This window comes from Fistularia commersonii, chromosome 2 (genome assembly GCF_037954325.1).
Source record: "Fistularia commersonii isolate RoL2024-O1a breed Wild chromosome 2, RoL_Fcom_v1.0, whole genome shotgun sequence".
In the NCBI taxonomy this organism is placed as follows: domain Eukaryota; kingdom Metazoa; phylum Chordata; class Actinopteri; order Syngnathiformes; family Fistulariidae; genus Fistularia; species Fistularia commersonii.
Window position 1 is genome coordinate 21,690,156 of NC_141285.1, and position 25,023 is coordinate 21,715,178.

The 25,023-nt window shown below is 50.4% G+C and overlaps 1 protein-coding gene across 1 annotated transcript in view; it reads left to right on the forward strand.

Moving 5' to 3' along the window:
* Positions 1-25,023, forward strand: part of camkmt (calmodulin-lysine N-methyltransferase) — a 111,948-nt gene that overhangs the window by 32,050 nt on the left and 54,875 nt on the right. The window lies entirely within an intron of this gene.

Genomic DNA, 25,023 nt, shown 5'->3' on the forward strand with positions numbered 1-25,023 from the left:
CCGAGGAAAGTGAGAATCGTGCATCCAGGTATTCAAGTTAGCAGGAGACCCAATAGAGTTGATCGATCAGGGGTAGAACCTCTGTGGTTGTATCTGATCCTCAGATAGCAGCGATGTCACCTCTGGACTGAAAATAGACCCCCGTAGGGAAGAAGGGTCTCCAAAGGCCGCCGCTGAAGACAAAGGACCCCATTTGCAAACCTCCCAATACTTCCTGCTGTGGGGTCAGATATCGGTCGCGGCGAAAACACCCGAGTGCGCCGGATTCCGGGTTCCAAGCCCATGTCGGGCCGCACCGAACTGCGCCGAAGCAAAAATGCGCGATGGCTAAGTGCCGCCTGAAAGGGTTCGACACGTATTTCCAAAATGTTTGTTCCCAAAATCTAAAAGCTAACTAATGCTAACGTTACCTACGTAAACAGGTAGGCCCTTTTCAAACGGGATCGAATGCCACCGCTAACATACGTCCCACGCATGCTCAGCAATACACCCACTAGAGGGAGGTGCAGAGTTCACTTCTAAGTTCCTCGCTAGCCGCACCCAAGCATACCGCTCCACGCTGACCGTCCGCCGCTCCCGGTGCTACTTTTAGCCCGCCAGCTCCTAGACATTACAAGATTATCCAGGAAGCTAACGCAGGGGACGGATGGAAGACGCCATGTGGATATGGCGTTGCTCATCTACGAGTTCAGTCTCTTCTTCATTCCTTACGTCGCCCAGAGGTTTTGTCATTTCATTGCCGCAGACATTTGAAAAACAAAGGGCCCGATCCTTCGTCTCCTCCCATGACTCATTGTGTCACGTCTTTGTCAAACAGCTCGGGTCCCCGCCGAATTCTGCTTCGCCGCCACGCTCCCTTTGTTCGCCGTTGTCGCTTTTGGCGGCGGGGTTAACGTCCACCAGCTTTTCATCCAGGTTTTTTGTGAAATTCACATGTCAGAAAGCCCCAATTTGAGAAAAAGCAAGAGTTCTAAAAGGACCCCTCAAAATGTACCACGGAAAGCGCTGGTGGACGGAGTCGCTTTCATTTCTGATGGAAATGAAGCGGGACCTGTGTGGAAAAGAGCCGGAGGCTTCCTCGATTAGTCCAAGAAACACGCACATATGCTATAAAACCAACATTCATCCATTCATTCCCATCCAGTTCTGAGTTAATATGCGACACATGTCTCATGTTACATATTAATCATTCACCCTCTCATTCACATCCCATAGAGACATACAACCTTTGACCCTCTCATTTACCACAACACCCTTGTGTTAACGCCACTTTATTAATGTAGTTGATTCCTTTTGTTCTACTGTGGTCCCTAATCCTTTGCAGCTTGAGCCCAGATATCGACTGATTTGACCGATTGATTATCGGCTGGAAGCCCCCCCCCCCTCCCCCGCCCCCCCGACCCTTCTCCCACCTCCGGCTGTGAAGCACGAAACAAAAACACAAAGGGATCCTCGTGTTTATGTCTCAAGATCCCCGATATTTTTCCCAGCGCGCCGGAGCCGGCCCATTCCGCCAGACTTTGTTTGCATTTTGTGTGTATGTGTGTGTGTGTGGGTGTGTGTGGAAGTCCAGCAACCGTGCAGCTGCAGCGGGCAGATGATGAAGAGACGGGCCAATATCCCTCTCGGGTCCGTTTCCCGTGTCACGAGGGAAGGGGGACAAACAGGCGGCGTCACGTCCTGCTGAGGACAATCGCTCAGGAACCGGCCGGCAGCCTCCAGGAGCGCAGGCACGGTCATAACAACCCCGAGCACAGACAGGAGGACACACACAGCTACGCTATTGTTAGCCCGTAACTGTCAATAATCCTGGTTTATTGACATAAATCTGGAGCATTGTGCTATTCTGTCTGGTGGATGTGTGTGTCCCATACCTCGCCCGTCATGTTTTTTTTCCCCGCCTCGCATCAGACCGTTTGATCGCACCGATCGTACTGTGGATCAGAATAACGAACGCTTTTCACGTCCGTCGGGGGAAAACCCATCTTATGTGTCTTCAGAAGCAAAGGTTGATGATTTTTAATCCAAAGAGCGGACGAGGAGGGACCGACCAGAGGCCGTTGTGGAAGTTGCCGCAGGTACCCGCGGCGCCGACCGGCAGTTCCCCTCCTGGCCTGCGGGTGGGAGCAGTGGCCGCCATTTGACAGCCCCCCTTTCGGCCCTGCGGCGGCGGCCCCCGCTCTCATTTCCCCTCCTGTGTGCAAACAAGGGGACGGAGCCTTATATTCCGGCGCCGATTCCATCCCGAAGAGCCGAAGAGTTGCGTAATTTCTGTTTGTTTTTTTTGTTTTTTTTATCCCCCTCCTCACGCCGCCGTGCACGAGTATTTATTCAGCCGCACCGTCGTGCAATCACCTGGCGGGGGGGGGGGGGGGGGTCTTGAAAGTGAAGTGGAGGCAGCCGTGCGTTTGTCTCCGTGCGCTCCGAGCTTTGTGTTTTGCACGGAATCGATTGACCCGTAGTCGCGGAAGGTCCTGAGGTAGCGCTCAATACTTAGCTGGGCGAGAGAGGTAGAGATACATTGAAAGAAAGAGAGAGAGAGAGAGAGGTGCATCTAATACCAAGTATACCTGACCTTCCAAAGTGCTGGCATCATCACTGCAGTGTGTGTCCAATGTCCTCCCCTTACTCTTCGTCTTTCTTCAGCTCCTCCACGTCCTGCCTTTGTTTCAACCCCCCCCCCCACGTTCGTGCATGAGCGCGCGTGTGCATATGTGTGTGTGTGTGCGTGCGCAAGCCCGTGTGTTTGTCTATTTGCATGCTTGAGCTGCAGATAAAGCCTAAATTGAGCTGTTTTGATTGTTCGCCGAGAGTGCCCACAGCACAAGGCCCTCGGCTGAGGAACACACACACACACGCACACACACACACCCCGCCCCCTGTTCCAGTCGCTCCGCGCGCCTTCCACTCTGCCTTTTTATTAAGTGGTGTTGGCAACGGCAGTGAAAATTCTTTTAATTACTAGTCAGAGTAAGTTTCTGTCTCCGGGACGAGGCGGGCGATTCGACGAACACCAAACTCTCGTCCAGGCGCTAATCTGGGTTTACACGTCGCACACGTTTCGGGGGCAAGATAAGCTCCGGGCCTATACGCGGCGTCTTGCCTTTTTCTTATATGTGTATATATTTATATCTCTACTTTGTGATGCTTGCTTAATTACTATGTACTTCCATGGTAACAACCCCCCCCCCCCCCTCCATTGCATGCAAATGCTGCACATCACACAATCTGATTTTGTTTTGAGGTGGAGAGGAGACGTCCGTATGTGTTGTTTTTTTTGATTTACTCATTCATTCATTCATTCATCCCTTCGCCTGCTGCTCAACGCTAGCGCTGACATTAGCACGCCGTCACGTAAGCCGTGGCCGAGCGGGGAGAGCGGGCGGCGAGTCTGCTTCATGTTGGCATGCGGAAAAACATCCATTGGACATTGTTCACACACACACACACACACACACACACACACACTCTCACTCCAGGGATGATGTCTGGCTAGGTGGATAAAGTAGTGCTATTGTAATTCGATAGATTGCTTTCCCTAAGATAATCTGCCTTAAACAGATGATCATTTTGGGAGTAAATTTGATTGATGTGGGACAGGAGGAGAGAGAACAAGTGTGTGTGTGTGTGTGTGTGTGTGTGTGAGTGAGAGAGAGATAACATTTGAAAGGGCACGTATGGTGAAGAACATTATGTGGCGCCAGCTGGACGACGCTGCGACCCCTTCCTTCCGTCCCTTGGACGCCACCCCCCCCACCCCCAAATTCCGCGTCCTGTTCGACAAAAACCGTCCCAGGATCCCTCGGCAGGATTACGCCAGGCGACTCTTGACTCTGCCGGGCCGAAAAAAAGACGGGGCTCGGTTTGTCTCCCGGCGGCAGGAACAGAAACTCGGCTCATTTGTCCGACAGTTTGACAGAAAGCGACCTCACCGGGATGATCGGGAAATTATCTGCGAATCACGGGTTGAAGTGGAGAAAGCGGGAGGTTATCGCCGCACCCCGAGTCGGGATGGGAGACTTTGGACCCGAGACACTTGCCAGCGCTCCTTTTGGGATCATCCGCCTTGCGAACCGGGACTCGGGGCCTCACGCTGTTCCAGCCTTCGGCGGCGGCGGCGGGGAAAATTCTGAACCGTCAATAGAGGACGTCTGAAAGCTTCCATCTTCCAGCCGCCGCATTCAGACCCTTTCAGCCGCTGCCGTCCCCGCTCTCGTCCCCTCTGATATTTTGAGTGGCCTTTCATTTGCTGTGAGGCAAGACATTTGTGTGTGTGTGTGTGTGTGTGTGTGTGTGTGTGGGGGGGGGACCTCTGTCCTCACTTCCTTCCTCCTTTCTCTTCACTTCCATTTGCAGCGTATTGTGTCATTCCCTCTCTCTCTCTCTCTCTCTCTCTCTCGCTTTCCTCTCTCGCTCTGTCTTTCTGTCACTCTCTTCCCGACATAATCCTCCGCTCAAGCCCCTAGGTTGCCGTAGAAACATCAATAACATTCCTGCTTGACAACATCTTAGTGCTCTAAAGTGGTCATACAGAAACTCACACACACACACACACACTCACTAGTTTTTTGTAACGGTAAAGGTAGAAAAGAGGAAAAAAAAAAAAACCAGAACACCCCACAAAAGGCCCGAGTTAAAGGATTAAACAGACCATAATACGTTTTTAAAGTCGTTGATTGCGAGACGTTGACAGGCTGTAATAGGAAGCGGCGCTCGCTGACACTGAACGCCACGTATGGAATCGGCAATTAGCACATGCGGATGATCGCCGCCGTCGCTTAACGGCGTTTTAATTGTTTGTTTTTGCTTCATCCGCGTGAAAGAAAGCGGCCTGATGACCCCCCCCGCCCGCTGCCGCCTCCACCCCCCCCACCCCCTCGGCAGCCAAACCATAATGCGCAAAATGCACAGCGCCGTTTTAAGCCGACGTTCTACCTCGTACATTGCAGCGCCCCGAGTCTTCACCGGCTTCCTGCTGTTGCATCATGATCGGCTCTCCTATCGTTGAGGCCGAGGCGTTCATCCCGATGCGCCCGTTTTGCTTCCACGAATGTAAACAATCGTCCGGCGAACTCTTTGCTCGTTGGAATTAATAGCCAGCTATTCGGGCGAGGAGTTCATCAGTTTTGGTTGATGTGTGGAGGGTCAGATGTCACAACTTAGCGGTTCAGAACGCTCGGCTCACTAGCTTTAGCCTGCAGGACCTTTCCCTGCGGCCGCTGCACGCAAACCGATCTCTCCCACGCTCTCTTACGGCGTCCGGGGTTTGACAAATAAAATCGCCCCCGATGGCTTTTTCCCCTTTGCACGGTGAGATGATGCGTGCGTGCGTGCATGTGTGTGTGTGTGTGAGAGAGTGACAGTATCCACTAGAGTCCACTCTCGGCTCAGAGTAACATCACTTTCTGTCTCTCTGTCACTTTCCCACTCCCCCCCACAGTCCATCTCAATTAATACTCTCCCACCTCCCTTCGAGGGCCTATTATACATTAGCCCTCTAAATCGAATCTCATGGAAATTGCCAGGGACGCCGCCGGTTTGACTGACGTGCCGCCGGATTTGTATTCAGCGCCACGCGCGGCGCGCGCACCTACACATGCAAAAATTACATACGCAGGCCGCGCGGACACACTCAAGCTGTCAGCGGCTGTGGTCGCCGCGTTGCCAAAACATGAAAGTGAGCGCTTTGGCCACATGGGTGCACGCGTGTGCACACACACACACACACACACACACACATACGTACGGCGGGGCCAAGCAGTAAGGGATGGGCTTTTTTTTTTTTTTTTTTTTTTAAATGCATGCAGATAATTTGATGTCACACCTACAACGCAGAGGCAAAGACTGCACTTGTGCTCCTCTGTGTGTGTGTGTGTCTTTGTGTGTTTGTGTATGTGTGTGTGTGTGTGTGTGAGCGGCGATAACGACTCTCCCCGGGTGACAACGGCTTCAGATTGTTCCGTGGACAGACCTGTCATCATCCCAGTCAAATTATTCTGATTGGCTGCTGATTTCCTGATGGCGTCCCTCGGTGTATGTGTGTGTGTATGTGTGTGCGCGCGTCATGTGTGTGTTTTCTTGTGTTTGATTGAGGCCATGGAAGCTTGCATTCTTGCATATGTGATTTGTGTGTGTTTGTGTGCGCGCTGTGTGTGTTTTTTATTTTTTTTATTTATTTTTTTTCTGATGGAAGTCCTGTTTCATCATCTGTTGCCGCTCCCAAAGGTCTCCACCGCCGCAGCGCTTTGTCTAATCACTTGATGTGATTTGTGTTGGTAAAACACCCTACCGTCCTCTGATGAGGGGCCTCCCCCCTGCCGCGTGTGTGTGTGTGTGTGTGTGTGTGTGTGTGTGCGCGCGTTTGAAGGGGGGTGTTTGACACAGCCAGCCTTCAGGGCTTCTAAATCAACATTGTCAAGATCCCGCTGTCACAATATACAAAGAAAAAAATAATTCACTCTCTCTCTATCTCGCTTGTCTTCACTGTTAGCAGAGGCTTGCCCTGTTTCTTAAAATGTAAAAACAGGAAACAGGAGAGATTTATTATTATTATTATTATTATTACTATTATTATTGTTATTATATCTTAAATTCTCAAATTCGGCATCCATATACAAGTGAACACACACACACAGACAAAAGCATGCAACGGGCTAACGTGGCTTGGTGCAGCTGACTTCCAGCTAGCACCCTAACGCTAGCGCGACCGTGCAAGAGCGTGAGAGAGACGAAGACCGAGAGCAGCGGAGATTCAAATCTGTGGCGTATTCGTTCATCCTGTCGTCACCGTCTCAGAAACGTGCGGGTAACACGCGACCGCGCTTTGTCCACGCTTTGACGCCCGCCACGCCTCTGACACGTTCATCATCCATGTCCTTCAGTCAGAGTGGTCGGGGTGCCGGAGCCAATCCCAGCCGTGGATGGATGGGAGGCGGGGTTCACTCTGGACCAATCGCAGGGTCACATAGAGACATGCAATCGTTCACCCTCTCATTTGTGTGCAACTTTAAATGTTTAAGGGCCCGGCAAGTTGACATTGAAGAAGAGCATGAAGGAGTGAATACTCCGGAGGAGGAGGGGGGCTCGGCGCTACCAATCTGTGCTAGGCTAAGAAACATTAGCACCATGCAATATTCAGCAGGACTAAGTCAGGCTTTTAGCACCGGGCGGGTGTAGCCTCCGTGTGTTTAGAGGCGCCCCTGCAGCAAGAACAATCAGATCGGCGAACCTAGGGAATTCTCTTTTTGTGTGTGTGTGTGTGTGTGTGTGTGTGTTTGTTTCGTTGTTTTTTTTTTTTTTTTTTTTCCTGGGAGTGGAGCCACCGCTCCCCATGTGAAAGGCCTACGCGCGCCATCTTGGAAACGCTCCGCTGTTTTGGGGTCGGTCGGGCGCAGCGGTACGCCAAACCGTCGTCCTGGGATTCGGGGCAAGCGGCTACACCTGCCGGCGTCGTCTAATGGTGCTAATCCGACACCTGGCGGCCGCCGCCACATTTCCCTCCGCCGCTCGCGCCGTCCTGCACCAACAGCAGCTCCTGAATAATTGCAGCGTGGAGGGGAAAATTTCAATGCATACATGATGGGCTCTCCAAACCATCTCGGTGGCTCTTTAAAAGTCTATCCCTCTCCGCTTAATCCCACCTTGTCCAGGAGTCGAGCCGCAGACACACACACACACACACACACACACACACACACACACACACACACACTTGCACACAGACACTCTTGATGAAAAGCAGCTGCAAGTGCGAATATGCACATTGTGTGTGTGTGTGTGTGTGTTTGTCTGTGTGTGTGTGTGTGCGTGTGTTTGTGTGTGTGTTTTGGGATACACATATGCGCGCAAACACACACATATACATGCACTGGTCAACCGGTGCTTGTAACACGGCCTTAATGAGAGGTGGTTTATAACAAAACACTTCAGCTGTTTATCATTCAGTTTGCCCAAATATCTACGTGTGTGTGTGTGGGGGGTGTGTGTGTGTGTGTGTGCGCGTGTGTGCGCGCTGCGTTTTAACACTGTCATGATTAGTGCCGTTATGCGTCTTTGAGTGGGAGGCACGCTTCCATTTGTAAACACACAACAATGCATCCCACATACAGGCTGTTATTCTCACTACAGAATCAATACAGACACAACCAGGACCCTGTGTGTGTGTGTGTGTGTGTGTGTGTGTGTGTGTGTAAAGCAGCTCACCTCTCACTTGCAATGCACACACACATGTGCTAGAACCCCCTGTTCCTGTGGGTTAATCCCCCCCCCTCCAGCTGTGCAATCATAATTTAAAGGTGTTGTCTGTATAATTTCTCTGGATTATGTGATTAGGAAGCTGTTGTGGCAGATTAATGTGCCAAAGAGGTTAACCCGTGATGAAATGGCTTTTGTCAGCCGGTGCCCTCTGTAGCCCATTGTAACACCCTGTCCTTGTCCTCGTCTATGTGTGTGTGTGTGTGTGTGTGTGTGTGTGTGTGTGTGTGTGTGTGTATGACAGGTGGACGCCAAAGCCCTCTTTATCTGTAAGCCACTAGATTCATTTATGATCATATGTCTGAGTTTATTTGGCTAATGTGTCGGCTTTAACCCTCACCTCACTTCACCTCCTCCCCTCTGTTGGACACTTTCCTTTCCTCTCTCCTTTCCTTTCCTTTCCTCTCCTTTCCTCTCTCCTTTCCTCTCCTCTGTTGGACATCTTTTGGTTCCTTTCCTCACCTATGTTTCCTCTCCTGCCCTTGACATCTTTCCTCTGCTCTCCTCTGCTGGAGGTATTTCCTTTCCTTTCCTTTCCTTTCCTTTCCTTTCCTTTCCTTTCCTTTCCTTTCCTGGATGTGTTTCCTTACCTCCCCCTCCCTTCCTCTGGTCTCCTTTCCTTTCCTTTTCATTCCTTTCCTCTCCCACCCCCCCCCCCCCTCTCGGATCCTCTCCCTCTCCTGGACATCTTTCCTTTCCTTTCCTTTCCTTTCCTTTCCTTTCCTTTCCTTTCCTTTCCTTTCCTGGATGTATTTCCTTTCCTTCCTCTCCCTTCCTCTGGTCTCCTTTCCTTTCTTTTCCTTTCCTCTCCCACCCCCCTCTCTCGTTTCCTCTCCCTTTCCTGGACATCTTTCCTTTCCTTTCCTTTCCTTTCCTTTCCTTTCCTTTCCTTTCCTTTCCTTTCCTTCTCATCTCCTCTCCAGATGTCTTTCCTTTCTTTTCCTCTCCCCCCCTCTCCTCCTCTCTTCTCGCATCTTTCCTTTCCTCTCCCGGACGTATTTCCTGTTCTCTCGTCTCCCCACGCCTCCTCGCCTCTCCTCTCCTTTCCTCTCGTCTCCTCTCCCCTCGTGTCCTGTCTCCTGGCCCCCCCTTGCCCCTCTCGGGCCCCGGGGCCCGGGCCCGGGCTGCAGCCGGCTGTCACAAATAGAAGCTCTAATAGTGGCTGTCTCTGTCGGCGGAGCTGGTCCGCTGTCGGCTCAGGTCATTCCAGATAGGACTCTATCTCGGGATGATCTCAATGACAGCACCCACTTTAGACTAATCACTCCATTTAGACTGGAGTGGCCCTGAGGTAGGAGGGAGAGAGGAAGGGAACGAGGGAGCGGAGGGAAGAGGGACGGAAAAAGAAGGAGATGACAGAGATGAACAGTTACTTCCCCGCAGGAGGAAAGGGAAATTAGGGGAGATTCAAGCGGGGGAAGAAGGAGGAGAGGAGGAAGGGGGGGGTCGGATGTCAGACGGATGCTTGAAGATGGAAAAAGAAAGGAGGCGTTCGAGTTTATTTCCGTTGCGTCTGTGAAACGCAATTATTTCTAATTTGAATGAGTGATGAATAACCCCCGGGACGCCGGGATAAACATAAACCCACGTTTCTATTTGCGCCGGCCGGAGGGGAGGAGGAGTCACCTGAGTTCACCCGCCGGCCCGTTCTTTGTCTCTCTCGCCCAAGCCGGACAGTTCTGGACCCGCCGCGCTGGCCTCGTTATTTTATTTTATTTTACTTTATTTCATTTTTATTTTTTTCATTTTTTATTTATTTTATTTTATTTTTTATTTATTTATTTTATTTATTTTTTTTTTGTATACCCAGGGCCACGCATTTAAACATTCAATTACACGTGGTCGTAAAAAAAAGAGCAAAAAACGGCAAATTCATTTTTTTTAAATCACATGTCTATGGCTGGAATGCAAAACCTCGTATCTGCAAATTTTTCAATTTTGGGTTTTTGCATTGAATGGTGAGAAATGGGACGGCTCCACATTTTTCAGTCAACCTGCAAGATAATCCCGCCCTTTCTTTTGACATAAATGTCACATGACAAAACTCCTATGTGCACAATGAAGCAGAAAAAAATCAGGAAAAAAAACACTTACCTGCATTGTCAGTGGTTAAAATACATGCTATGTATTTTTAAATTATAGCATAGAAATATAGTCTGTGAACAATAGAATATTCTTGAATATCTTTAACAAAGACCATACTATAATCAAATGAAAGGTATTTTTTTTTTCCTGGAAAAAATGTTTTTTTTTCAGATAAGAGCTTTTGCATCCCAGCCATCGATGTGACTGAATGAACAGTGTTGTAGCGCCAGTGCCCGTGTTTGCTGGCGATTATGGGATGGCCTCCCACCCCTCCAGTGCGAGAGGGCGTCAGAGCGGGAGGTGGTTTCCGGTGTGAATCCGGCGAGTGAGGAGCCGAAACTGGATTTGCATTCAAGGCTTTTCCGGCGTAGAATCGCGCGCGGGCGCCACACGCCTATAAAATTCCTGCAGACCGAAGCCGAGTGTGTGTTTGTGCACGGATCTTTTATGCCGCACGCCGGGGAAATAATGTGCACTCGCCGCCTCTCCGGGACGCTCTCCTCCTGGAGATAACCTCCACCTGTCACTCCTTATCCTTCGCCGATCCTCCTCCACGCCTCCAAGTCTCTCTCCATCCATTCATCCCTCCGCGGCCCAATTCATCCGGGCAGATGGACTCGGTCTGACTCGCCGTCGCCTTTCAATGTGGCGCGCGCACACACACACATGTGTGTGTACACGTGCCGCATTCTCCCATTTACCTGACTCAATACCCCCTTTTCTCTGCCTGCAAATTGACCGTCGGCCGGACAGGCGGATGGGCGACCCCGTCTTGGCCCCGCCGCTCCGCGCCCCTCCCTCACACTCACGCACAGACACACACATATAATAGTGGCATTCTTCTCCGGGGGGGGGGGGAACAAACACACACATGCACAGAATGCATTCGTTTTCTCAGACAAGCCCGGTTCCTGTGAGGTTCTCGCCGCGGGGATTCACTCGCTTACCGGATCACTATTTATGACCGAGGGGCGTGCTGCGCTAGCACTAGCCGCCTAGCGCTAGCATAACTGAAAATCTCAACTGCACGGGTTTCGCGTGGCGGCAACCCCACGGCGAGAAACGGCCGCTGAAGCGAAGGTCACCGCGTTGCGGCGTGCCCTCCCTCAACGGGGAATTCAAGTAGCGGCCCCCGAAGGGATCGGCGGGTTCGACACCCCCGTGTGGCTGTATGTATTCATGCACGTTTTGGGGGGGGGGGTCGGACTCCATCCGGTTAAAATTCATCCCCCCCGGCCCGATTTCATCTTCCGGTTCAGGGATGTTTGTATCGGGCCGACGCTGCCGGATCAGCGGCCGCCGATGTAACGTGTCCACGCCGGATCCGCTATCATCCTCCACCACAGGCGGGGTGCTCGAATGCAACATAAGTGCAGATACTGCATATAGAAGTACGCAGGGGGGCCGGGGGGGGGGGGGGGGGGGGGCAAGGACGTGCGATATATCTCCGAGAGGTCGGGCTTTGACATGGCGAGCATTCTCCCGACGCTTGTATCATACATAACTGTGGATTTGTCAATAGTCTGTGGGCAAGATCTCTTCCATCTGAGGTTAATCCCACAGAGAGCGAGGGATTCCAACCCTGAATATTACCGCCGCTCAAATCTCCTCGCAGTCAGACGCCACTACTCACATCTCACACCCTCGCACAGAGGGGTTTGCATGTCAAGATAAGTGGAAGGAAAAAGGTAAAGGGAGACAAACACACTCGTGTGCGGCGGGCGCCCACGCTGGCGCGCAGACACACACTGGCAGCGGAGCTCATCTGTGTGCTATCTGCTCTCCTCTCTCTGCAGTAGGCAGATAAGTGCCATAGTCAAGGCAGCGAGGGAGAAACACTGTACTAGATAGGCGGCGGAGCTGCAGTCCCGGTGCCCTGCGGTGGCTCCGCGCATGTTTGTGTTTGCGGGGGCTGCTTGCCGCGGAGACCGGCGCCCGAAGATGTCCGGGAATCCGCCCGGCCCCGCCCCTTTCCGTCGCTGTCAAATTCCGATCGAAAACTTCGGAGTCGAATTTTCCATATAAATGGAAAACAGCTCGCGAGAGTTTAATTATAATTCAAAGTCGGGCCCGGAAACGGCGAGGCACCGGTGGAGCGGCGTGCCCGGACTCGCTGAAGACCAGGCGTTTCAGGGAGCCCTCACCTCGGCTATCGCCGCTAACTACATTCATTCATTCATCTGCTATACTGCTTATCCTGCAGTCAGGGTTGTGTGTGTGTGTGTGTGTGTGGGGGGGCTATTCCAGCTGTCATTGGGCGAGAGGCGGGTCTCACATGGTTCACCCTGGACCAATCACAAGGCTGCCTATCAAGACATACAATCACTCACTCATTCTCACATACCATAGTACATACTGACATTCACTCTCATCCACACGGCTTGAAGAGATATGCAATTACTCACTCTTTCATTCATTCATTTATTCACAAACGTCATAGAGTACATAGAGCGCAGGGAATGCAACCATTCACACACTCATTCATTCATATGTCACAGAGACATGCAACCGTTCACTCGCTCGTTCATTCATTCACGTGTCATACATGCAACCATTCACTTGCTCATTCACACGTCATATCGGAGAGAAACAGCCGTTCACAAATCATAGACATGCAACCATTCACTCACTCATTCACATACAGACGTGCAAATGTTCACCCTGTCATTCAAAAGTGACATAAAAACATGAAGTCACTCTTTGACAGGTCACATAGAGGCATGCGCTCGGTCATTCACGTCAGACGGGCATCAGACCATTCACCCTCTCATTCACATCTGGACATTTCAGAGCCTCCACTGAACCTCCTGTGGGATGAACCCCACGCAGGAGATCATGGAGAGTCCAGACAGGAAGGCCCCCCGGTGGGAACCGCTAACAGGAAACACCTGGTTGATTTTCAGGTAGATTTTTCCCGTCCGCGTTCAGCTTCTCACCGACGATCCCGGCGGTCGGCCGAGCGCTTTGCTTCCGGCGCCGTGTCGAGCACTCATTATCCTGCCCCCTTCGCCGTACTTTGCCTGAATATCCTCGTCTTCCGTCATTATTTGCGTAATGATGTGTTTTCCGTCGGCGCACGGATTAAAAGGACACGGTCGGGCCGCTCACGAGCAATAATGAAAAGCGAACTCGGTTAATAGCGAGATAAACGGTTTGCCTCTCGCAAAGTCAGGTTTTTGTTTTGCTTCTCTTTAGCCCCTGATCTCCGTGTCAACACGGCTGCATAATTTAACCCTGGCGTCTCTCCAAGTGTGTAACCGGGACCCGATACCGCGGCGATGGGCGCCACGGCCGGCATGTTCGCGCGCCGACCCTGAGCTTGAGGGAGTAAAAAAGTTTTTTTTCCAGAGCAGTCCGTGTCCTCTCCGTTTACCTTGTGCGTTTCGCAGGAGGCAGCTCGAGCTGACCGCCGCTAACGGGCCAGATTCCGCTCTCCTCAGCCAGCGTCTGTCCCCCCGACATCGTAAATATATCATGCTAATAACGTTACGTATGGAATCGGGTACCTTCGCTTTACGTAGCCGCAGTTGCAAAACAAAGCAGCCACCACAGGTCGGTGCAAATAATAAAACAATAACGATAACATCAACAAAGCAGCTGGTGATTATGAACATCCTAAAGAAGAGTCGGCGTTTTTGCAGCTCCTTTAGCGGCTAGCATTTGAGCGTACCGCTCAACACTGCCCCCTATGGTATCTGGTGGTACTGCACCCCTTGTAGCAATGCTTGCTGCAGCATTATGCTAACGCATCTGATAGATAGAAGGCTTTGGCGACGTCGTCCCGATGTCTTTCTCGCTTTTGTCTCCTTTCTCCCTGTCGAACTCCCGTACAGAGCAAACACTTGAGCGGGCTCCTTTCGGCCCGGCGGAGGTCGGCGTGCGCGTCCCACCTCTGCTTTCCGCTGTGCAGGATAAAATAAGCCTCTTAGCTGTGACCGAAGATCGGCCGTCGCCATGCCACTGCTGCTCCACTCCAGCACCGGCTAAATACCACACTGCTGTCATTAGAATCTCTGTGTGTGTGTGTGTGTGTGTGAGGAGGATATAGGGGATGAGCGCTGAGGGAATCGCAGGCTCAGAGATCTGGGCTGCAGGTTTCAGATGACTGAGCACCAGTGATATGTTTCTGATCCGGTTGACCACGGCGGACACGCTCAGCTCGCCGGTCCCACTCCTGCTGGGGGAACCCCATAAACCTCACACACAAAGTACACCCCGTTTTGGAACCCAATCTTCTCATTCAGATAGAAATCTGGCCGCTGGAAATACACCCAAATAGAAGTTGGCAAGAGGCCTCCCCGGGTGAGACAAACAGACAGACAGACGGACGGATGGGGAAAATACTACTATATCCCAACGCCTACAAAGCAAATATCAACTTCAGCTGCGCTGAGAGGGGAATTTGACGAAAAATCCTTCAATTGACCTCATCCGGTGACTTTAAGATGACTCCTTGCTCTTATCTCAATATTTATTAAACATTTTTACCATATAGATATGGATGTGCATGTGTAATTTTTGGGCATTTTCTTATTGGAACCATAAATATTGAGATGAAACGCTGATCCATTGACTTGTGAGAGAGAATTAGTGAACTGTTGCATGTCTGTTACATGTGAATGAGAGGGTGAATCCTTGCATGTCTATTACATTTGAATGAGTGAGTAATAATGACAGCTGGGATCGTCCAGGACTGTGACCTGCAGGATAAACTGTGCAGGCAATGAACGAGTGAAAGGATCGGTCCAATCAGAAAAGCCCCTCTCCGTTCCTACAAACTCCATTTTCCTGCTTTGTTACACAGAGTTTCTATGAAGTTCAACAACAATGTGAATCACCGTGGCGCCAGAGTCACTACAAGTACAAGCAATTTTTTTTTTCTTTCTTTATTTTGACATTTTTTTGAATTTTTTTATTTTTTTTTGCATCCAAAATAATTGAAGCGATACAAAGTTTGTTATGTTAGGATTGTTCTTTTCAAAGCTGACAAAACAAACTCCACCCCCAGGGAGGATTAGGATCAGTAATTTGATGTATTTAGATAAAAACAACCAACCAAATCACAAGTCCGATGTGGAACGCGACGACCTCTCAAACCTCCCACTTTGGTAGATAAACTGCGATGGGAAGTTGGATTTCTGCCGGTCCGCTACGACAACTTTCACGCTTTCAACGTACCGTTGGGGGGGGGGGGGGGCGTCTATTAGCCGGAGATTTGTGTTGTGGCTGAATTTAAAAGCTTAAAGGAAGGCGGGAGGGCGGATACTTCCACATGATACCGGGACAAACCGTTATCCGGGATACGACCAAAACAAGCAACTGGAAAGGTCCTAAGGGGAGGAGGAGCCCTTTGACCCGCTAACGGTATAACCAGCTCGTAATCTTGGTCGCACGCCTGTTGACGACGGTGTATTGGAGGTCCTAAGTGGCTTTACGCCGCTAAGTCCCTTAACAGATCAGACGCGGCTGCTGTCCGCCGCGGGGGTCGGAGCGCCAGGGGTTCTCGGACGCAGAGCCGATTGACCCCGGGGGCGGCGGCCGCCGTCTTTACATTAGTGCGGGTATTAGAGCGGTTCATTCTCCGGTTACCGCGAGCGACCGTGAGAAGTTTTTGAAAGAGTTCGGAAAGTATATAGGTCGAAGGTCGCCGGGGGTCCTTTCAGATAACGTGAGATCTCGGGATATCTCAAGCTTGACCGAGAAGAAAAAAAAAAGCCAGCGTCGCCCATATACATAAAAGTTCGCCGGTATTAAGTTTAGAAACGTGAATTTGTGATCCAGGGGTCGGCAGGTCAAATCCAAGAACAATTGCGTTCATCTTCAGCTTCCTGCTGCTCCTCTAGGCACTCGATTTTAGCTGATGTTTCATCGGCAGCGAGAGGAGTGAAAGTCGAGGCGGGATACGTGAGCGTGGATGAGAGGGACCCGGGTGGAGATATGGAAGGTGGAGGACTTTTCAAGTACCGAGGGTCAACAGTCCAGGGCGAAGGAGAGCGCGGAGAAGAGGCGACGCAGGCCGGAGCCAGCGGAGAAGTGCCTGGAAAAAAGTACCAGCCAGAACGAAAGGGAAGGTGGAGAAGACAGGAAGTACAAGACCTGAAGGTGTGGAGGTTCCTCTTTATGGAGGACGGAGAGGATCAGGGACGAGTCCATCAGAGGGACGGCGCATGCTAGATCTGGAGGAAAAGCTAAACTAAGTTGGTGAAAATCAGGGTTGGAGGTTTATGGATGGAGGGAAAGAGGACAGGAAGTTGTGTGAATGAGAGGTTGTACGTTCCTCTACGTTGCCCTGTGATTGGTCCAGGGGGAACGCCGCCTCTCGGATAGGCTCCAGACCCCGCACAGCCTAGAGCGCAGGATGAATGATTGAAAATAAACCGGTGATCATATAATCTGGTTGACATTTTGATCCGGTGTCCTCCCATGAGGACATGGCGGGTTAGCTCTCTGCACCTTCACATCCGGCTTCTACTTGCTTTGGTCAAAATTCCGTTTGTTGTCGACGTCATGCTAATACCCGAGCCACTGGCGGAAAAACGTCTGTCCGTGCGTCGACGGACGAAATACCGAAAACCTGTCGCATGATAGAAAACGGCTAAATGATCACATTTCCCGTGACATCTCCCCCAATTTTGATAAGAGCAGAATTGACGACACTAGTTGCTAGTTAGCGAGCACTGTGTCATTGTCAAACAATGAAAATCACCAATTTGGATTGGGTCAAAAAGATTGGATCTATTTTTCAATAGTCATATAAAGGTCTTGTTGTCAGGGTCCATGTGCACCTTCGCAATCCAGGAGAAGGGCGTCTCGGAAACCCAAGTCGTGTGCGGCGCCATTGTTCCTCCGGGGGGGATCCGCAGACACAACAGCGCCCCAAAAAAAAAACCCTCCCTGACAATGGGAATGAAATCGGAAGCAGAAAATTGGGAGAAATTAGGGGCAATTAAACGACAATTGGGCGCTAACGCGTTCATTCGCCGTCTCCGCTCAAAGTGCATCGGGCCCTCGGAGACGTCGAAGGAACGAGCGGCGGCGTTTTTGGGGGGGGAGGGGGGGCGGTTGCACGAGACAAGGCGAAGAAAGGGCCGCCGGAGAGGAGGCGGAGTGCGATTCCTCGCCTCCGAGTCAAAGACAAACAGAATCCTATCAACAAATGGATGCAGGTGTTTGGTGTAAATTAACCAGAGGCCCGTCAATAAGTCAGCGAGACACAAAAAGGCAATCGGAGACACAAACCCCTTTATCTCCCATCAGCCGGAGGTGGCCTCAATCACCCGCCAGCCCCGCGCCGGCATGTTTGTCTGCGGGCTGTTTACAGCGTTTGTGTGTTTATGTATATGTGTGTGTCGGTGACAGTATAATATTTTGCGTGTGCTCTGATTCAATAACCTTTCTTTTTCTGTCTCACGCATTTATTTTTGCCTTCCAGGCCTATAATTCTGAACCCTTGTAACCGAGAACTTACAAATCTATTTTCTCGCTTGTTTCGTCCTCATTTCAACCGAAGTCTTGTTTGATTTATTTTATTATTTTACTCTCGCGCCGGATGGAGATTTGCACGGCGTCTTTGGGTATCCACCAACCTCACCGCCATGAACCCGCCACATTTAAATGGCAAAATGGCGAGCCGTTCAAGTTCCAGGTGTCAGAGTAGCTTTTTTAAGCGATCCGTTCATTCATTCATTCATTATCTACATCGCTTATCCTGCGGTCGGGGTCTGGAGGAGGGGCGGAGCCTATCATTGCTGTCATCAGGTGAGAGATGGGTTCATCTTGGACCAATCAGAAGGTCACTTGAAACGGATAAATAACCATTCGTACGTCATAATACACGTGACAATTCACCCTCCCGTTCACATCATGTAGAGAAAGCTCCTTTTCCTTTGGAGCTTTTCCCGTCAGGGGGTCTCCACAGCCAATCAACCGTCTCCATCTCACCTTATTCTCCGTATCCTCCTCTCTCACACCAACTACCTTCATATCCTCTCTCACTACGTCCATAAATCTTCGGTCTTCCTCGAGACCTCCTGCCTGGCAGCTCCGATTCCAGCATCCGTCTACCGATATATTCACTATCCCTCCTCTAACCGAACCAACCTCGTCTGGCTTCTCTGACCTTCTCTCCAAAACATCTAACATGTGCCGTCCCACTGATGAACTCATTCCTGATCCTCTCCACCCTGGTTGCTCCCAAAGAGAACCTCAACATCTTCATCTCTGCCACCTTCAGCTCTGCCTTCTGTCTTTTGCTCATTGTAACTATTTCTAGTCCACACAGCATCGCTGGTGTCACCACTTTTGAGTCCACCTTTCCTTACGTCCTGGCCGACCGTCTTCTATCTCTTGGTACCCCTGACACTTTTCTCCACCCATTCCAACCTGCTTGAACCTGTCTCCTCACCTCTTTTCCAAACTCTCTGCTGCTCTGGACTGATGACCCCAAGTACTTGAAATCCTCCAACTTCTTGATCTCCACTCCCTGTAGCCTCACCGTCCCAGCCGGGTTCCTCTCATTCACACACATATTTTCTATCTCGCTGCTCACCTTCATTCATCTCCTGACTAGAGCAAACCTCTCTGCTCTCATTACAGAGCAGAGATATAAAATGTCAATTTACATGGTAGACCCTCACAATCATTCACCCTCTCATTGCCACCTTTGGGCATTTAGGGTCTCCAATGAACGTCCCGCGTGTTTTCGGTCGGTGGGAGGAGCCCGGAGAACCCTGAGGAACCCCAAGCAGACACATGGAGAACATGGAGACTCCACACAGAAAAGCCACCCTTTTGGGAACCCAACCAGGAACTACATCTCCATCACATAAACGGATACGGCTTCATTGTGGAGGTTAACAAAGTCGTAGAAAGGTTACGGGGTTTGGGGGGGGGGGGGGGTTGTAGCGGCGGCGGAGGGTAAATGGAGCTGCCAGCGCGGAGGGCGGCGAGGGGGCGCCGCTTCCTGACAGCAGAGGTGAAAGGTCAGATGTAATCAGCACCTGCGTAATTCCTCTCAGCCAGTCAATTCTCTGTTTGTTTGTTTTTAATATTCTATCTCTCCCCTACCAGTGTGATTGTGTGTTTGCCGGAGGTGGGCGGCAGCACGCTTGCCCGGCATCTGATAGTCGGCCGCCGCCGCCGCCGCCTCACACTCCGATTCCTCTTCCCCAGAATAAATTGTTGCTTTTCTTTTTTTATTATTATCTTTGCGCGCCAGTGTCTGGTCGCCGGGGTTAAGAAGATGCATTTTGGTATAAAATGCCTCAACATTTCTTTTATTCTTTCCTGCCCCCTCCAACCTTTCCCTTTTGCTGTCAGTCAACCCTGTTGCCATGGAGATGGACACGATTTGCATTAACATGGAAATAACGCATTAGATATGCTTGAGTTTGCGTGCCATATGGCATATGTTTGGTCTCATCCAGTCTGTCTGGTGTTTGCGCGTTGCGAGCTAACCCTGTTTTGCTATTGTCTGTAGGCTGGTTGGCGTCAACCCAGCCCAGTGTGTGACACACACACACACACACGCTCAGACACACAGCTGTCTTCATACCTGCCTTGCGACATACCGTACGACCCATATGCTCCAGAGCAGCCCGCAGTGCAGCGACCTGCTCGTCCTCCCGGGGAGGACAGCCGGCGACACGAGTGTGTTTGCACGTTGAGCGACCGCGGAAGGTTGTCGAGGAAACAACGGGGTTGATAATTGGACGTGTCCGTCCAAGACACGCAAAACGAGCCCTGTCCCCTCCCCTGCCGCGGAGCTATAAACATGTAAATGAGGACAAAGCCGCCGTCCTTTTCTACTTTCTTGTCCACCCCCTTCATTCCGGCACTGAGGACTACGTCTGCTTCGCTGTCAGCGCACGTGTGTGTGTGTGTGTGTGTGTGTGTGTGTTTGTGTGTGTGTGTCAGACATTCAGGTGATGGACGACATTTGTGACACGTCTTTCTTTTTCCTTGTTAGCTTGTGTTGTCACTTGGAATAAAACAATGTATATTTTCCCTCTGGAAAGCGATGACGTCCACTTTGGGGATCGTTCATGTATTCGTCATCTACGCCGCTTATCCTGCGCTCGGGTTCTCGGCCGGGCCGGAGTCGATCCCGGCTCTCATTGGCCAGGAGGCGGGGTTCACCTTTGGTCCATCGCAGGGCCTCGTGTAGAGACACACAACCATTCATCCAATTTAGGGTCTTCAGTGAACCTCCTGCATGTCGTTGGACTGCAGCAGGGATCAGGAGAAACCTGAGGAACCGCATGCAGACACGGGGAGAACATGGAGACCCCCTTGTGTGAATCCAACGGCGGACCTTCCCGCTAACCGCTGCACTGCCCTATCTTAACTTTCTCCCTCCGCAGACAAATCCTGCACCGTCCCCAACACCTGCTCCGCTCTGGTTTTGCGTTCGGCTCTGCTAGCTGCAAGCGCGATTAGCTCTGGATGGTCCCCAAAAAAAAAAGTGCGAGTTGTCGTGCTCATCTGAGGCCGAAGACTCCGCCTGCGTCGCTGCTCCGCCGAAGGTCGGCAACGATCAGCTTTTGGGATTAGAGGAACGCCAAATGTAGCTGGCGTAGAATACGCTCGAATCCAAGATGCCTCTGAGTGCGCGGTAGCGTCAGCCTGGCAGAGATAAACATGCAGATACACATCAATAAAGCAGGTTGTGCGTTTAAGGAGACGTTCACGCAAGGATTAAAAACACAGACTGGGAGCTTTAATTAACGACGGTAATTCCAGGGTTTGATATTCTGAAAGTCCAGCGTTGGAATGGACTCATCGCCCCCGGGGGCCATTCGGGCGAATAGTGAGAAACAGCCCTAAAATCGAGACACCTTTAGCACTGTTAGCCCCTTTAGCACCGGAGGAACTTTTTGGGAGTTCCTAGAACCTTCTCAGGAAGTAAGCTGTTTCTTTCGGACAGCAGGGGAACCAGGGAGCGTGAGCTTCAGCGCCTTTTGGCTCCTTCTCCGAGGTCTTCCATAGAGATTAATCGGTGGAACTCAGATACTTCTTGCAGCGCAACATTTTCATAAGCTATCGTGGTCGTTGGTCAGCTGCTTTCTTGCAATAAAATGGACAGAAGTTGCAAGAAATCGAGCGACAAAGGCTCTTCTGGCCTTCTTCGCCTCAGAGGGGTTTCCGGGACTCGGAAAGAACATCTACGTTTTGCACCAGAATAACTGTGGAGTTAGCTAAAGGCTAACGGCTAATGCAGAGGTCCATGTTATCCTTGCAGAGGAATATCAACATTTTGGCTGGAATATGTGCCGTGAGAGTTAGCTAAGGGCTCACGGAGTTCTTTACATGGTGAAGCAGTGAGGGGAGAAGCAAGAAACCCTTCAAGCCGTCGTCTTCTTCTTCTTCTTCTTCTTCTTCGGTGGTTAGTTTTTGTTTTTCGGGCTTAAGCTACCTGTCCCGCCAGTCCCTAGCGTGGTGCCTCACTGCTCGTGGGAAAGACTAGTTCTTAGGACACTTCTTAGAGCAGGGACCTCCAACCTCCGGTCCCCGGATCATTTGGTACCAGTCCTCAAAGGAAATCTTTCTTGCTACAAATTATAGGTTTTTCATTAGACCTTTTGGATCTTATTTTATTGCCACGCTTAACTCTGTCGCACCATTTCACACATCAGCTACGACGAGTTAGCCTTGAACAAAAATGAGCTAGAAACAAAAGTCACTTGAGAGCTTTATCGTGAGGAAACGGGAGAAAGCTCTTTTTTAAAAGAAAATATCAAGATTCCTACCTATGTTACGGGCTCAACCCAACAGGTGATATTATATATATCGATATTATAGTGCAATATTATTGTAATTGCCTAATGTAAAGTATAATCGTTGTATTCAGATTAAATACTGTGAACTGACAAAAGTTCAACCGGTTCGCGGAAACATTTTCCTGCACAAAACTGGGGATCGCTATCTTAGAACGGTTCTGTCCAAAAGCGTGGATTTAGCGGCCTTTTTGTTGACGCCGTACAATGGCTTGAAGTGAAAAGAGTTGAAGATTGAAACGGTACGAAAGGGGATCGCCGATGGCGTCACACGTTGACGGCCTAACGGTGACACCGCAAGACACTCGCCGCGTCAACGGTCAGTCAATCGACTCCCGAGTTAATCCGGACTCTGCCATTCGTATTCCTCCCCCTGCATATTAGGCGGTATTAGACTAAGTAGTGTTGACTAGCTGCGCCGGTGCCGCATTTGCAATGAAAAGCTTCTATCAGTATCCATACAACACCGGCAATTGTGGCATCTCGGGGGCCACGGGAAAGGTAATTTGAGCAAAAGAAAATGAGCTCCGGGGGGAGAAAAAAAAAAAAAAAAAGGAAGCCGGAGCAGAAAGCAAGTCGAAAAGAATGGAAGAGAAAAATACACGGTGATTTACGCAAAAGTCCAAATGATGGGGAATTGGCCACAGACACCTGACTGTGTTATTATATCACCATCAACAACGGCGTGCTCTTCTGCAAGGAAGAAAAGATGGCAAGAGGCAGGGAAGAAAGGGAAGGGGGGGGAGGGGGGGGAAAGAAATGAGTGAAGGGCTCCTAAACACAAACAAAACCACCCAAACAAGCGCGTTTTCTTTTTTCGGCTCGTGCGGCGAATGCAAGGCTATCAATTCAACCTCCCCCGGGGTTTTTTTTTTTTTTTTTTTTTCCCTTAAAACGCCATCAACGCCCGGCTCTCTTTGTTGTCGCATTGTTTGCCAGGGTCAGGCGGAGGAGGTGGTATCAAGAAGAAGAAGGGACAATTTGATGGATGTTTGTTGATATCTAGACCACTAGGGCTCTGATTGCCTAACATTAAACCAGCAATAACAGGCCAATCATCCCACTTACACCTCCACACATCGAGCCAGCCAATTGGATCAAACTGGCTTTTTCTCTCTCCGTCACTTTCTCACCCACCCTCTCTCCCTCTCCCTCTCGCGAGCTCAGTCGATTCCTTGCTCTTTTCTCTTCTCCCCTGACATGCTTATTAGCTGATATTGATCCGGGCCGGTCAATTGTCAGCTCTTCTCATCCGCGGCGTATTGACGGCATAATCAGCGAGAGAGGAATGGACGGGGCGGCGGGGAGGGAGAGGGTGATAGGCAGATGAAATTTTCTGTCAGTGGGTAAATTATTGGCTGCTGGCTTGTTGACCCACAAAGCTACTTATACCTCCTGGACACACACACACACACACACACACACACACCGTCTCGGGGCCTTTTGCGCATACGCTTCAATGGCTCCGACCGCCTCCGTTATCCGAGTAGAAACCGACTCCAGGAACAGCGTTTCGTTGGAAGCGGCAGACGGACGACCGCGTGAAGACCAGCATCTCCAAACGTCCGTCTCGATTAAACGGGAAAAATTCGCAACATCCGAGCCCAATCATCGATCCGTCGATGGATCGGCTGATTGGAGGGCGCTACGGGAATCCCCAAAGACAATCAACACAAGAGCCACTTTACCCCCCCCACCTTATTCTAACAGTATTTCCTTCTTGTGTGTATTTTATTATTACCGGGCAGTAATATACGTGTCTGCAAGTTGATCCCGTGCTGTTGTGGCGTTCGTCGTCTTGATGCTGTCCCAACCGGTGCCAAGGGAGAGCGCAAAATTTCGTCGCAACGTCCGAATCCCAACACGAACCTTGAATCCGAGCCCTTTTTCGTAGTTCGGACGAAAAAGTCAATGAATGGACGAAAAGAGATGGAAAGCATCGGGATGGTCGGAAATTTCACAAAAATCGCAGGGTTTCTGGCGGGACATTAAGTCATTAATTATTTAATGTTGATAATTATTAATATTTACCAAAAGTGGTGGCCTTGAATAGCTTTAAAAATAATGCAATTCAACGTCGAGGGGAAGTAAAAATTCAAATACACTTGATGGGACAAAAATATCATTTACAATTTCATTTGATTAGGCTATATAAATGATAAAGGAACCAAAAACAAATAAAAACATCTATCTATAGAAAATTTGCATTTTTAATCATCCATTCATCTTACCCTGCTCTCAGGGTCGCAGGGGATGCTGAAGCCCATTGATAATCATACACAAATTTACCTTTTAAAATGAGATTCTTTAGTTCTGTTGTCGCTCAGAAGGTCATGTGTACGTATCGGCGACTGTACCAAATCTATTCCAGATCTAAGTGATTGACATTTCTTATAAATAAAGGTTTCAGCAGTTGGACATGGGGATTAAATGAGTTAAAAGTGCCATTAAAACGGGCATTAAAAGCACAATACCTGGGAAAAAGGAAAGATTTTTTATTTGACAATCCAATGTCAAGTAAGCAGAACTGAAGACACCCCATCCATGCAGGAGCGTAGCCCGAGTTAACAGAGCTATTGTGTGAGATTCGAGTGTGTGTGTGTGTGTGTGGTGGTGGTGGGGGGGTTGCATGAAGGGGCGTATGATAATTAGAAAATGAAGTCCTGTTTGATAAGTGGAGTGTCACGTCACATATGCCACTTCTGCTGTGGCTGTGCCACGTCCTCCCCTGACTGCCCTGCCTCGCTGCCCAGCTTCAGGGCTCCGTCTCTGGGGAGGAGAGCAGCTGGCGTGGCCCCTCTTTGCTGGAGGGCTGGCGCCCATCGCCTCTATCCTCCCCACCGCTCTGCAACCCACACACACACACACACATGCTAGACGGCGCGCACAGCAACACACAGACGCCCCATAC